The sequence below is a fragment of the Onychostruthus taczanowskii genome, unplaced genomic scaffold, assembly GCF_017590055.1.
Source record: "Onychostruthus taczanowskii isolate IOZ18803 unplaced genomic scaffold, ASM1759005v1 scaffold5, whole genome shotgun sequence".
NCBI classification, from domain to species: domain Eukaryota; kingdom Metazoa; phylum Chordata; class Aves; order Passeriformes; family Passeridae; genus Onychostruthus; species Onychostruthus taczanowskii.
Window position 1 is genome coordinate 17,873,782 of NW_024502568.1, and position 15,186 is coordinate 17,888,967.

Sequence of the window (15,186 nt, forward strand, 5' to 3'; positions counted from 1 at the left end):
CTAAAGATAAGAGCCACCTATAACTCAGTTGTGAGCATCTTTTTCCCTTTTTGACTAATGTCTGCTTGCTAAAAAAGATTAAAACTGGGGTTTTTTTTATGAGCTCTGAGTAACAGAGCTGAGAATACAAAGCTTATCAAGCTGAGAACCACATCTGAATTTTGGTGACCTCTCCCTTGAGTGAGAAGCACCTTATTCTACCCTACATCCATGCTTTAAAACCTGTTGAATTCAAGTATTAGAATCCATGGATTTCAGGCTTAATCTCTTTGTTTTATGAAATACTTCTCACATGGCCACCACCGAGTGAGTGGTTGCCATCCCAGTGTGAGTCATGGCCACTGCATCCTTTGCTCCTTCCTGCCTGGTTTGCATCCATCACCACAGTCCCTTTCCTCCCCAAAACCTGTGTCTCCCTCTCCTCTTTGCACATTTATTCCTGTCAGGAGTTTGGCTTGGAAATGACTTTTCCTGCGAGCCAAACCTTCTTATTCTACACTTTCAAATCCTTATGAAATTTGGCTCGCCTTCCAAAGCTAAGCCTCAGCTCCCTTGTTACTCTTCTAAATATAAAACATTTTTATTGCATTAAGCCATGTTGAAAAGAAAAAGGGAAAACAGGGAAAGGGAAGAAAGCAAATCCCTGCGCCCAATGTGAAGGAAGAGGTCGGGATTGCACAGGAATGGATCAGGTCTTTGTTTTGTTGAGGTATTATCCCCCTTGCATGCGCTTTCCGCTCGCTCTCCGTATTCCTCCTTGAGTATCTCCCACTCTGAAAAACCCAACTGAACTCATCACTGAAGGAGTTGTTTCCAGGCTGATCCAGAGAGTTTGGGAAATGGGAAAACCCATCCCGCCATTGATCCTGCCACATCTCTTCCTAAGGAGAAAACTGTTTTCTAGGGAGCTCATTTAACACCTTCCACTTACATCAAACTTAATTTTCCTGTATAGCTTATGCAACTTTGAAATGAGTTATTTATAATTTTCAGTCATTATTTCAAGTGTCATTTTAATCATTTCAACAAAGAAGTTTCTTAATATTCCCAATAATGGCTCTTGTCACTTTAAATATTAAAATTTGCATTAGGGATTCCCTTGGCTACATCTGCATTATTTGCATGATAGATTGTGTGCATGTCTCAGTCTATATATATGTATATATATATTAAAAAAATTTATATACAGATATGTATTTATGAATTTTTAGGAAAATTGTGGCAGCATTACGTGATCCCATCTGCTTTGAAAGCACTATGACAAATGCCGAAGTGATTAGTGATAAATAAGTTCCTAACACTCCAAAATTAAAAGCTCCTAATTTTCAACTTTAAATAAATCCTTATTGTATAGCAGAAATAATTCCTCACAAAGTGTTTCCAACATTCAGAGAATGCTTTTAGGACATCCAGCATTAACATAATTTTTTCGACTGCGGTTCTCACAGGACATCTGATGAAGTCTCTACCCTTAATTTTAATTGCGTAGGCTGCATTCTTAATTAAAAACTGTACAAATGGATTTTATGCCATGCCAAAAGAAATCTCAGTTCATTAGTTATAAAACCCTTTAAAAATTGATGTAAATATGTGAATTCTTTAAAAGTTTGAACTCAGCGTCCTCATTTATGTTGAGTAGCCTTTTATCTAGAGAATAATGAAGTCAATACAAATTAAGATAGTCTGAGTTTTACTTTTCCCTTTTCCTTCTCTTTTTTCCCCTCTCTTTTTTTGGCGAATGAGGGTGATGGGAGTCAAAGAGTGTGAAGGTTATGTCTTTATGTCATAATGTTTTTCCTTGAAGAATCAAATTCATTTAAATTTAAACTGTGAAGAAAATTAGAGTGCGAAATGCACTGACCCTTTTGTACTGGGTTATATAAATATAAGTTCATATATCTTTTATTAATTCTTCATATTAAAGTACAATCACATCATCTTGAGCCAATAAACCTAATGGAAATCTGTCAAACTGGAACTTTGGAGGAGAACTGTGGACATCGCTTAAAGAAATACGTGCGCCTTATTGATTTTTATTTTAAAATCAGAGAGTTGTTAATTAAAATGCTTTTCCATAACTTGTCAAGCCTTCAAATAACAAATGGTAAACTCTGTGAGGTTTGTTTAACCTGACAAATTGCTGACCTTTCATTCTGCTGGCTGCTCATCTGGCTCCATGGGACCTTTCCCTTCCCTGTCTGGCAGCTGGGAGGTACCATGGTGCCTTTTCTGGTGGGTGCCACCAACCTGACCTTGCCTGTGGCTCCTCAAAAAACCACTCGTGGTCTTAAAACCCATGGAAATGAAGGGCTCAACTTTTCCTGTGCTGGGAATTAATCTCTAGGATTTCACTCAATTTTCCAGCCTCAGAGTTTGCTCTTGGAAAGGGACATCCAGGAGGTGCTTTGAGAGCACAGGTTGCTTGTGCAAAGAAAAGGTAGAAGTGAAATTGAAATGATGGTAATGCCACTTAGCATTCAAACTCAGAGTATTTACTGTTGTCTTTAACAAAAATGCAAATTAAACAATAAATAAAGGACCTGTACAAAAAAAATCTCTGTGTTTCTTTCCATGCCCTCCTGTGGTTTGTGCTGTCAAGCATTCTCTCCTGGCCAAGTGTGGCAGCAGGGATTTTGAAATACCACATGAAAAGCTGTGGAAGTGCATGTGATGTTTCCAACATGAGCAGGAGCACGAAGCACCAGAAGTATCACAGGACAGATGCTCTCATGGGTTTCCAACCCAGTTTGGCACAGGAAAGAATTCAGATAGACTTGGGACAAACCTCATATTTCCTCTTTGTTTCGTTTTTTTAAGAAGCAGAGTTCAGGCAACAAAACTACTCTACCTTTCCAGATATTTCCATGACTGCATCCTAAAGATCATGAAAAAATATTCCAATGTAATTGAATGTCTTGTAGCAAAAACACACCAGGTCGGACAGAACATTGGCTATCCATCGGCTTTAACCATCCCATAATATCCTACTTCCTAGAAAATTAAACCAGGTCACTCAGAAGGTAGAGATAGACACTCACTAGATCAGGTTGCTTAATTCCCCATCCCTGGAGGTGTTCAAGGCCGGGTTGGCTGGGGCTTGGAGCATCCTGGTCTCATGGAAGGTGACCCTGCCCATGGAACTGCATGATCTTTACAGTCTCTCCCAACCCAAACCATGTCATGATTCCATGAGGGAGACATGTAGACTGTTTTTGGGTGATTTAAACTAAAATTTAATGGCACTCTGCCACTGTCCAGCTCTTCTTCCACAGCACCAGAAATGTCCCACACCCTCTGGTAAGCAGCTCACCATGTCCAGTCTTGGAAACTGCTGGATTCCATGTCTTATATTTCACATACTTTATGCTTTGGTGATTATACAGAACAATAAAAAAAAATCTTTAAAGTTGGTGTTTGATCAACTTTTCTCAGAGAAAAAGACACAAACCATATCCCTCTAAGTGCAGGAAGATGCTGAAACCAGAGCACACTTCAGCCTTCATTTAACTCATCTAGCTTGAATTAAATTAAGTACCAGAAAAGCAGAGACATTGCATGGTCCCAGAAGAAGAAAATCCACTTCACTGCTTTCAAAGAATGGCAAGAGGATTCATCTGCAAAATGCAGATGGATTCATAAAATCAATTCATGCACCTATTTCACAGCAGCCAGCCCTGCTCCTCCTACAGCAACTGCTCTGTGAATGAAGCCACAAAATGTTTGCTAAGCAGATCTTTGGCCCCTTGTTTTTAGTAACCTTCCAAATTTTATGCCAGCACCACGGTCTATCCAGAAGTAAAGGAAAACATTTGGTCTACAAAAAAATTCACAGAAATGGACACAAACAGTCCTGTATAATTGATAGTTTTATGAGACTGAACTCTGTAAATTTTTTTAATCTTATCCCTCTAGATCCAGTTTATGTGCACATTTGAACAATGACTTCATATCCTTTCCAAACAGAGATTCTGGGATTCAGTCTCGTCATTTGGCCAACACAAATCCCCAAGTGCCAAGAATTTCTAGTTTTGTTTTTCTTTATGTTTGTCTTTCTCTTGTTCTTTTAAAGGACTCCTCATCAAACCAGTCAGTCAGTGGAATGATTCCCGTTTGCACCAGAAGAAGATGTGTAAATCCCTAAATCACTTTGGAAAAATCAGTATTTTTGTTGTCTCTGACTTTCATGGTGCAAGTTCCAACTGTAAGATTTAAACCTTTATGTGCAGTAAAGGAATGAGAATTCCTTTGCAGAGAATTTCAAAGGTTGAACTCTTTGCTTTCTGGGCTGTCTTCATCAGCAGACCAAGAGGAAGGCTGCTGGAATATTCAGACACCTTTCCATTAGTTATCTCTAAATTCATGTCCTGCTCTGTCAGAATCCCATGACTTCCACAGCCATGGAGGGAGTATATGATATTTACCACGCTTTCTAGCCAAGTATTTTTCACAAGATGATTCTTTTTGGATTTGCTGTTAACTGCAGCCACAAAAACACATCTAATTTTTTTTTTTTTCAAGAGGCTACTTTTCCAGCTGAACCAGATCCCTGAAGCTGAGTGCTGACTCTGAAGAGATTTTGTTGTATCGTGTGAAATAGAGTCCACTAAAGCCAAAATCTCCTTTAATTTAACTTTTTTCCCTGTGTGTGAACACACAATTGCAATGCTTCATTATGGATCTTATGGATGAACTTTTAGAATTTTGTAGAGGATTTTGGCCACAAAATGGAAACAATCATGTTTTCCTTCCATCATGTTGCTGGGTCAGGAAGTTGAATTATTTGAGATGATGCATTTTGCAGACAGGTAGGAGCCCTGGTCTCCATGTGGGCTTAAAGATCCTTTGAAACTCACATGATAATTGGTATTTTGGTGCTGATTTTGAGATGAAGACATGTATTTTTCTCTCTACTCATGGAGAGCAAAAAGAAGGGAGAGGTGATGAAGATACACAAGGTCCAAGGGCAATATTGTCATATTAGCATGGCATTAAACCTGAGATAATTAGGAAGCAGGTATGAATGATACAACACATCTGGGAAGTAAAAATATCTTGGACAACATTCAGTTTGGCTCATAGGAACATTCTGGTCATTCATCCTGATGCCTTCAAGCTCAAAGTCTTCATTTTTCCTTCCTAAAACCATTCCCAACAGGGACCACAGTGCCTCAGTTTTTCTCTTTAAACTGCTGGGTGGTGTTTTGATTTGTTCCTACTCATTTATCGTTCTCACATTAATATTTTTTTTTCCTACATCCATAGCTGAAAGAAAAGCAGAGGACCCAAACCAGGTGGTGTAATGGTACCAGCATGTGAGCGAGTAGACCAAAGGTTTGCTTTGGATTCATGTTTGGATTCATGTTGCCTAAAGAGGGACTGGAGAAAACAGAGAGGATGTTCAGGGCGGGAAGGACCACGCACTCCCATCGTCACCAGGATTTTGGATAGGGGTCACATCCCTGCAGCCCATTCCATGCTGACCACAGCAGATCCCTTTGGTGGTAACAGCTTCTGATGAACATGACTAATCCCAGCAAGATCTGAACCAATAACCCTGAGGTGAACAACTTTGCAGCCTCTGAACATTTTCTCAGACTGCCTGGGTTGGTATTTTAGTTCCCAGACCCCCACCCCCCTCCTGGCTATAAATAGATCTCTGCTTTTAAGATTTGCTTATTTTGCACAATATATCTTGTCTGGAACACAATTTATATTTTATCGCAACAAGCAGCTACCCCATTAAGTTAACATGTATTTTTCCTGAGGTAATTAACGTACATGCCAAATTTGACAAGAGATATGTGGTGAAGTTACAGGACATATCTTAATATAATTAACTGTATTGGTTTCCAGAAATCACAAATATAGAATTTCACTTATCCATCTGTGAACTGCACAGCTTTCACAAAACCATGTTTGTTATTTTCTCCTACTGTTACTTGAACCAAAAATTACAATAGAAACAAAATTATTTTTTAATGCTGGTTGAAATTTGAGTTTGGGCTGTGAGTGCTTAAAAGTATTAATAGACCAATGAACCCACAAGGTGCTTGCCCTAGAAACAACCATAAGAAACCCCTAATTACCAAACAAACAACATCCCTGTTCTCTTGTTTTGCTTCTTTCTTTCATGGTTCAAATTGGCACAAGAGCCAGGCCGCTCAAGAGAGTCAGGAGAGCGCGGCCACAAGAGGATTTTAATTTATTGACGGCTCTTGCCCTACTGTACAGTCAGCGCTGCTATTTGAGCGTAATGGATGGAACAGATGTTTGACACTGCAGCACCTCTTCATAACTTCACTCTTCAAAAACAGTTTTACAAGTGCTCGCTCGCGTTGGTTCCCATTCAGCACAGGAAACTGAGGTCATGCTGAAACATGAGGCCCGGGCAGGAGCTTGAACTCATGTGCACTGCAGCTGGGCCCGCGCCCTCCGAGCGCGTCAGCGATCCGCGGAGCCGCCGTCGTTCCCAACGCGGGGACAAAGGAACCAAACTGTTGACACCCTCATTGTAACATCTGCACAGGGCAAAATGTGAACCTGTGGTTAAACATCAAGGTTTCCTGACGGTTAATTTTGTTCATCGCTGATGTGGTCGTTTTTTAATAATTTCTTCGGGTTTTGGTATCAACGCTAAAAAGATTTCTGGACTGTATTTTCTTTAGTATTGCTTAGAAGCAATAATTCAAAAAGCCACTGACGTTTCTGATATTCTGAGTGGGTTTTTTTTCTGGATGATTATTTTAACACATGCTCATCTCTGGATCTGTCAAAAAAAATCTTTCCAGGCGTGCAATGTAGGTAATTCTGTGGCTTGTTTTAATAAAGATAACATAAGGTTTGTGCAGTTGGAGGTACTGATTACCTTCTGTTACTTTCCCTGGGAAAACAATTAAGGCATTTAGGTAGGGAGATTTGGTACCCAATTTGGGAAACCATAGCAGGGCACCAGCCTGATGTGGTTGGAAATCCCATATCAGAAGTTTTTCTCCTACTGTAACTTCAGCTCCTTCCCAGTACAAGCGCCCTGACAGCCTCAGGGATTTCTCCAGCACTTTCATGAAAACTAATACCTGCCTGCAGCAAGCTGCTGCTCATCTCCCAGCACTAGCACGTGGGCCTTGAACTTTCTGCATCTTTGCTCTCTGGCTTCCATGTACCTTCATATATAATTGTACTTCTGAACTTGCTCTTAATTAAAGTCAGCCCTTTAGTGACTTTGTGGCCCATTCTGGAAAAAAAATCTGGCTGTATAGTGGTAGCTACACAGCACAAAATTATGGTTTAAAGTGCTGAAATTTTGTCAGCAGGACTAAAAATGAAGGTTTTTGCAGTTAACTGGAAACTGAAACACTGAAACACAGTTTGGTCACAGATGTTCCTGAGAGGCTGGACTGGACAATCACTTTTCTGCCCACCCCTCAAAGCATTCTAATGGAAGGACTTGGGTTTGTCCTGGTAAAATAATATATTTGTTATGCTGCTTTTCCAAGGCATCTGTAGGAGGTTCCCCCAAAAAAGAATCTTCATTTTCCTGCTCCAGCAGCTCTCATGGACTATACAAAATAAAAGTCCACTATTTCCTTCAGGAGGATATAAAATCTTCTGTCTGTTATAGCAGAAAGTGGCCTATCACATGGAATTCCCAAAAACTCCTGGAAATGCATATTTTTGTCTTTGCCTGCCTATTTCCATGGTGATAACATGCACTATTAAGATCAAAATATCTTTTAGAGCAAGAGAACATGAATATCTGTGGAAGAACACCTTCCTTCCTGCAGAGCAGCATGAGCCTGGGGTTGGCAATTCCCACTGTGTTTGTTCCCTCTGTGCCCAGAGCCATCAGCATGGAGAGCAGGAGCCAAGGAAGCCACGCCAGCCCTGGCTCCACTCAGACTCATGGAATCACAGAATCATAGAATGGCTTGGCTTGGAAAGCACCTGAAAGATTATCCATTTTCAAATCCCTGACATGGGACACCTTCCACTATCCTAGGTTTCTTCAATCCCCGTCCAATCTGGCCATGGACACTTCCAGGGATATAGGGGCAGCCACAACTTCTCTGGCCGCCCCACCCTCACAGGGAAGAATTTCTTCCCAATATCCCATCTAAGCCTGCCCCTTGGCCTGTCCAGGCCCTTGTAAAACATCTCTCTTCATCTTTCTTGTAGCTCCCTTCAGATATTGGAAGGCCACCATTCGGTCACCCTGAAACTTCTCCAGGCTGAATAATCCCAATTATCCCAGGCTTTCCTCATAACAGAGGTCAGAAATGACCTCCAAGGTCATCCAGGCAACAAATGCCACCATTCCCACTAAACCATGTTGTGATGTTTTGGTTCCCACTAGTACCAGCACTGACCCTGGCCCTGAAGGAGGGACAGCCACCCATGGCCCATGAACAGAGGTTGTGCTCAGAGTTGTTTTCATTCCTCTTCACACAAAAAACACAGGAAAAACCCACAGAAGGCTCCCTCTGCCAGCTTGACCTGATCTCAGAGATGTCCCTGCTCAGGGCAGGAGGGCTGGACAAAATGTGAATTCAAGGTCCAACTCGAACCATTTCCATGACCAGCTGGCACCTCCTCTGCCTGGTTTAACACAGTGCCTGGAACAGTCCTGCCTTCCAAGCAGCCTGCCCGGAAATGCCTTTGCTGAGTTTTCAGGGTGCTTTTCAGTGAGGTTTTCTCCCCCTCCCAACTCCAGCACGGTCCCACTGAACCCAACCACATGGCTGGAGCAATTCTTCCATCCATCCAGTCTACACAGAAGGGGAAAAAGTCCCACGTGCGGTTTTCGGCTTTGTTTTCTCAACCTTTAGCAGCTGTTTGTTTGTTCTAGATCTAACCACAGGCCCTAGCTCTAGGAGGAGTTGTGTGATGAAGGACAACCAGATCATTTTTCCTCTTGCTCTCTCTTGTCCCCTTCAGTTGATAGCCCGACCTGTCACTGGCATTGAGAAAACACAGAGCTGAAATTTCTCCATGTCTGGGGGTTTTCCCGAGGGCTCATGCCAGTGTGCAGCCTCAGTGGCAGCTGGTTTAAAACCTATGGAGAGTTCAACAGCGTGCAAAGGACAAATCCTACAAACCCTCACATTTCACATTCGATGGCCTCGTTTCTCTGGGGCGGGAAAATGCATGAAAGGAAAAGTTTCCCAATTAAAAACAAGCCTGCATAGTTTGGTTTGTTGATAGTCTTGCAAAAGCAAACAAAATAACTCCTTACCAAGGTTTGCTAGAAGCTCATAGCTTTTTTTCCTATGGGAAAATAGGGCTGTTCCGTGAAATTGTGGGGAAAATTTGAGCTGACAGCCCAAGATTAAATTCACTTTTCTAACTCAGAGATGGCGACAAGTTTAACTATTCTGGCTTGGCTGAGAGCACTTGGGCTGTGCCTGTGCCTGCAGAAGATGTGAGTGTGCCTGTGTGATGCCGGGTCGGGGCTCCAGCGGTGACCACAGGGTCCCTTTTTCCCAGGCACAGGAATAGCAAAGATCATTGCAAGCAGAAATCCCCCAGAAAGGCAGAATTTTGCCATGTTTCTGGAAAAAACACAACCCATGGAGCGGCTGATTAGTCCAGACCAGCCAAGTGTCCATAGCAGGCAGAAGATGTCCTTTCCCTGAGACTTTAAGGAACATTTTGAAATACTCATCAACAACAATTTCTAAAAGGAAATTGAGACACCTTTCCAACCTCAACATCTCTGCTGGCAGAGAGGTCCTATGAAAATTGTTGCTATAGAGGTTGTAGATGGTGGAGCTGGAATCTGAGGCAGCTTGGGGAGACACCAGGCTGTCAAAATGCTCAGCCCTCTCCCTCTCTGGCCTGAAGTGGGACAGTTACATGCTTTTTAACCATTTCTGTTAGAAATTCTTATGTTTAGTCATGCCTTCAGAACCTGAACTCTTGCTCTCATGGCTACTTCTGATATTCCACCTTGGTTTAAGTCTTAGCCCAGATGTGAAACAAGATTTCCAGGCTCACTGGAAAAGTTCTGAAGTTTACAAGGAGCAAACAGAGCAATGTCAGGCTCTGGGTAGAGATCACGAGTGTGAAATCGAATTCTGCTAATAAATTGCTGCCTTTGCCTTAACATTGTAAGCCACGCTCTGGAGTTTATTTGAACACATAAAATATGCTAAAAGTTTAGCAGCACCACTGTGTAAAGAAGAGTTGGATGAAGTATATATTTTTAAATACAGCAAGTAATAAAATGTTGCACAAATTCCCAAGAATATCATTTTGGGGCAAGCACAATAGAATGCTTAATGTGTGTATTCCCAGGTCTGCTGTTTTTATTCCTCTTTTTTTCCTTTCTCTTGGTTTAATCTCCTCACCCAGCTGATGGTTGGCATTATGGGAGCTGTGAAGAAGGGGGTACATCCATAGACATTTCCAATGTCATAGCTGTGGGACAAGGGATGTGAGGTGCTTCCAAGGTGCAGCTGCATCCAGCTGTGGGAGACAGCTCAGAGCTGCTTTGCACAGGGCGGGATTGTTGTTTGCAAAAGGACCACAGAAAATAAAGGAAAATGGAAAACAAACTGGAATAAAAGGACAAAGATTCCTTCCCAATTTGATTTCCTCCAAATTTACTTCTTTTTCCTTTAACTTGGTTCAGAAACATCCCCCTGGGTTTCATCAGAAAATCAATCTCTCTGTTTTAAGTTCTAAATGGAGTTTTAAGTAGCTCATCCTGACATTCAAAACTCCATGAGATGCCCAGGTTCTCATCAAGGCAATTCAGATGTCATTCAGAGCCAGTCCTGCAGGTCCAAGAGAAAAGCTGGAGGCAGAATTCCCTTTCCAGACCAACCTTTGGGTCTGAGTCAGGTGATGTTGCCTGTTCCTTTTACAAACCTTCCTGTGGTTGATTTTCTGTGGGGATAAAGCACCCAAATTCAGGATTATGCCTTTCAATTTGTAGTTTCATGCTTCAAGAGTGTTTTGTTCCCTGTCTGCAAATCAGATTTTGCCCTTTTGCAGCACAGTGATGCCCCAGGTGGCCCAGAGGTCTCATGTGCCTATAGGTTACCTGCTTTTATGCTGCTGCTTTCCAAATAATTATTTTGAAGTTATTTTAAAATTAAGAACTTCTCTGCGGTACCTCTGTAATGATGTTCCCAAACTGCTCCCAGTTCCTGCTGTAATCCCAGTACTTGTAGAATGATCCTCTCTGGAAATGGGAATCCCTATTATATGGAGTCCCAGTAGGATAAATGCAGACCAATTCAAATAAAAGAAGGGAAATTTAGGATAAAGTTATGGATAAAATTGTTCCCTGGCAGGGTGGGCAGGCCTGGCACAGGGTGCCCAGAGCAGCTGGGGCTGCCCCTGGATCCCTGGCAGTGCCCAAGGCCAGGCTGGACACTGGGGCTGGAGCAGCTGGGACAGGGGAAGGTGTCCCTGCCATGGCAGGTGTGGCACTGGGTGGGCTTTAAAATCCCTTTTAACTCAAACTATTCATGATTCCATAAAAATGCTCGGAGCCATATTAAGGAAAAAGCCTAAACAGCCTCTGACATTAAAATTGTTATATTTTATTTCTTTCTGTGATTTCTAGAATATTAATTTTTAGTTCTTATGGCGTTTTAGCAATTGTACCTCAGAGAAACCAGTTACTTTGTTATGTAGCATCAAATAAATATAATAATAAAACCTAGTCCACTGATCCAATTTATCTATTTCTACCTGCATGTATGTATTTAATAAATACTGATTAGTGGATGCTATTGAGCAATACATCTTCTCTATTTTATTTGACTTGTCAGCTAATACAGTGCAGTACTAAAAATATAGGAGATGCTGAAATTGCAACTCTTTGGCACTGAGCAGAAAGTTTTTGGCATGCTGAGAACAACTTTTGGTACAGTTTGCTGCATTTGCCCACACGGTAGAATTTTTTTTGGCAGGTTTTACCTGTTCATCTCCCGTGAAATTCCATCAGCTGGAAGAGTGCCCTCCTAAGGAGAGAAATCTCAGCATCTCTAATGAGGGGCCAATTCCCAGCCCCACAGCATCTTCAAATGGGATTTGGCAGAGATCTGCCTTTTTGGGATTTGGATGGATGGAGCTTTCCCTCCATGCAGCATAGCACTGGTAATAGGCAAGCCTGCAATTCCCTTTCATCCATTTTTCTTTCCCGAATGCAGAGAATTTGGGCCTCCCCACAATGGACTCCTGCCCATGAGCAAAAAGCCTGGAGGTAACAGAGCCTTTTCACCTCCTCCACGCCTGCAGATATCAAAGAGAGTCAACAAATCATCATTCACAGCACAGAGAGGGGGAAAAGTCCATTCCCTGTGCTGGCCTGGCTTGCAGATTAAAGGTAATCTGGTAATGAGGGCCCACCAGATGATAATTAATAAGCAGAGTTTTCTTTGTCTGGTTTTCCTGCCATGTTTGGAGAAATTTCCCAGGGACAGAAAGGCCTGTTCTGCAGGAACATGGAGTGTTGTCCTTTTCAAGAGCCATCAGTTCAACTTGATGGAATCTGGAGTCCTTTCTTTGATTGGGGCAGATGTTAAGGATGGGTTTTCAACTCTTCCTCTCCATTGAGCTCTACATTTATCCCAGAAAGCCCAGGCAAGGAAGTTTAACTCCCAGCTAACATCTCACCAAGGAAATAGGTGGAGTTACGCCTCAAAGAACATGGAAATCTGTTTTCTCTACAATTCAGGAATAAATTATAGGCAGGGTTGTTTTTTTTTTAAGGAAAATAACAGGAAACAACTCAGTTTAATAGATCACTGTATATGAAAAACCTTTTTGGGTTAAAATCTGGTGTTACACATTTTGCACAGAGAAATACAGATATTTCTGTATGTATTCAATGGGATCCAAATGAACTGAAGATCATTTGGGAAGACTCTTTTTAGGAACTACACACACTGAATTGAAGTTCTAAATCTTGTGAGACCCTTCCCTGAGTTCCCTATGAAAAAGCTTGCTATCAATACATAGAAAAAAAATTATTAAAATGTTAATATAACCTATAAAATCAAACAAAAGACCTGCTGGAGACTGGATCAAACCTAAATCACATGAAAAATCCTTTCTTAAAACAAAGTCCTGGAGATTTGAATAATTTTCCTTTTTAAATGTCAGTACAATCTTTAGGTTTGGTTCGGTGAAATTTGGAGCAATTCTCCATAATGAAAGGAAAGAATGAATATAAACACGTTTCACTAGGACTCTGGGATTCCTGACTCCTGTCTCTTTAGGGAGACTATTTTTCCTTATGGCACAGCTCTGCACTGTTAAAGACCTTGCTATGAAATAATGAGAAGTCGAGGAGAGAAAGAGAACAAGCATGATTGCCTTGGAAAATTCACTTAATGAAAGAAACCCAAAATGATGTGTCCATCTATTAATGCTACCAAAAGCAGCCAAATAGATTATCCAGGTAAAAAAAAAGGAAAAGAAAAATAAAGGAGTCCCTGCCATAGGTGAGAGCTGAGATTTTCCTCTCACACCACTGATTTTTTGTAAGAAAGGATATTTTTCAAGAGTTTCTACTGCCAAAGGGGCTGGGAGCTCCTGTGTTCAGGCAACACTGCACCAGAGAGTTGTGTGCTTTTAATTTAAACCAATTTAATGTATGTTAAACGGAGAGATTAATTTATGTAAAATAGGTGTAAAGGGTGTAGATCCCTTCTGATAAAGGGTATTTCCCATGTCACATAACCCAGTGTGGCAGATTGGCATTAACCAGTAAAGAATTCCCTGGGATTAGGATCCCCTTCCCCTGCAGAGGATCGTGACCATGGAAAGGACTGTAAGATTCCTTCTCCACCCCACAGGAGGGCTGGGATGGCATCTGCAGCCTGGTGGCCACAGAAAGGTGAGGATTGGCCTAAGAGTGACTCTGAAGACACACGGACAATGGCTTTGATAGAAGTGAGAAGCACTTCCCTGGAAGTATCCAAGGCCAGGTTGGACTTTGGGGTTTGGAGCACCCTGGGACAGTGGAAGGTGTCCTTGCCCATGGCAGGGAGTGACACTGGGTGAGATTTAAAGCCCCTTCCAACCCAAACCATTCCACGATTCCATGAAGACCCAACATCCCACAAAGACTTATCTGGAAGGTCTCAACCAATGGTCCAAAAGCAAATATTCCTGTTTATTTTCCATGGCTTTATTCCACTGTAGATTCCATTGCTGTGGCAGGTTTCACGTGTATCTGAAAAACTCAGGTCCCCTCCTTACACTGTATTTTGTTTGGATATGACCCATTCTCCAATTTTTATGATAAAACGAGAACACAATTCACATATTAGCATTTCCAGGCCTGTAGAGCTGCAGAATGAGTAAACAGTGGAGTGTGCAGTCATTATTAATCTGCACTGGAGAAAGAGTGTGAGAGAGGGGGAAAAAAGAGCACATGATTTTTTGGTGCGCTAAAACAGAAAAATATGGTTTGCACTTCTTAAAACATCTCAAATTCTTTTTTTATCTGTGTTTTAGAGGTGACAGAGAAAAATCTATCTCTTAGCTGAACTAATCTCAGATGAATTAATATCCTTTTTCATATAAAAGTGTTTGGGGAAACTTGAAATTGTGGCATAACCTATTGATTACATTATTTGAATTAAGTTTTCGAAATCCTACAGCTGTTTGCTGTCAAGATTTAAACCTACTGTCTATTTTCAGCTGTGCACTTAATACACATTTCACCTGGTGACTCAATAACATTTTAATATAAAAGTACATGATCAGGGAACATATGTTCATTGTTCATATGAGGCTTAATAGCGACAGAAGGGGTAACAATTAACAGTTCTGTTTTTTCTGGGTACACAGGGTCCGAGTTTAAAGTTTTTCCTGGGCCGCTTCCAAAAAATCTTTGTTCCTAGTGCCTTGACCTTTGAGGAGTTTGGAATCAATGAGCCACGTTGCCTTCCATAAGGGTGTCAAGTGCAGAATAAAAAACTGCGTCACATCATTTTTCACCGCGGCCAGATGAGGTCTGAGTGAAGGAACAAGGAACAGGAAAGCCAGAACATCTGAAAAATTGACTCTGCAAGCTGGAATGTGATTCTGCAATAAGGGGCAACTCTCCTTTGCTTTTTTTTTTTTTCCCTCCTCTCTTTTTTTTTTTGCTGGAGTAGGCAGGTTGTAGACAGATCTGGGTCTCAGGCTCCCACCCCTGGGGCCCCCGTGTCAAGGCGCGGTGATAGA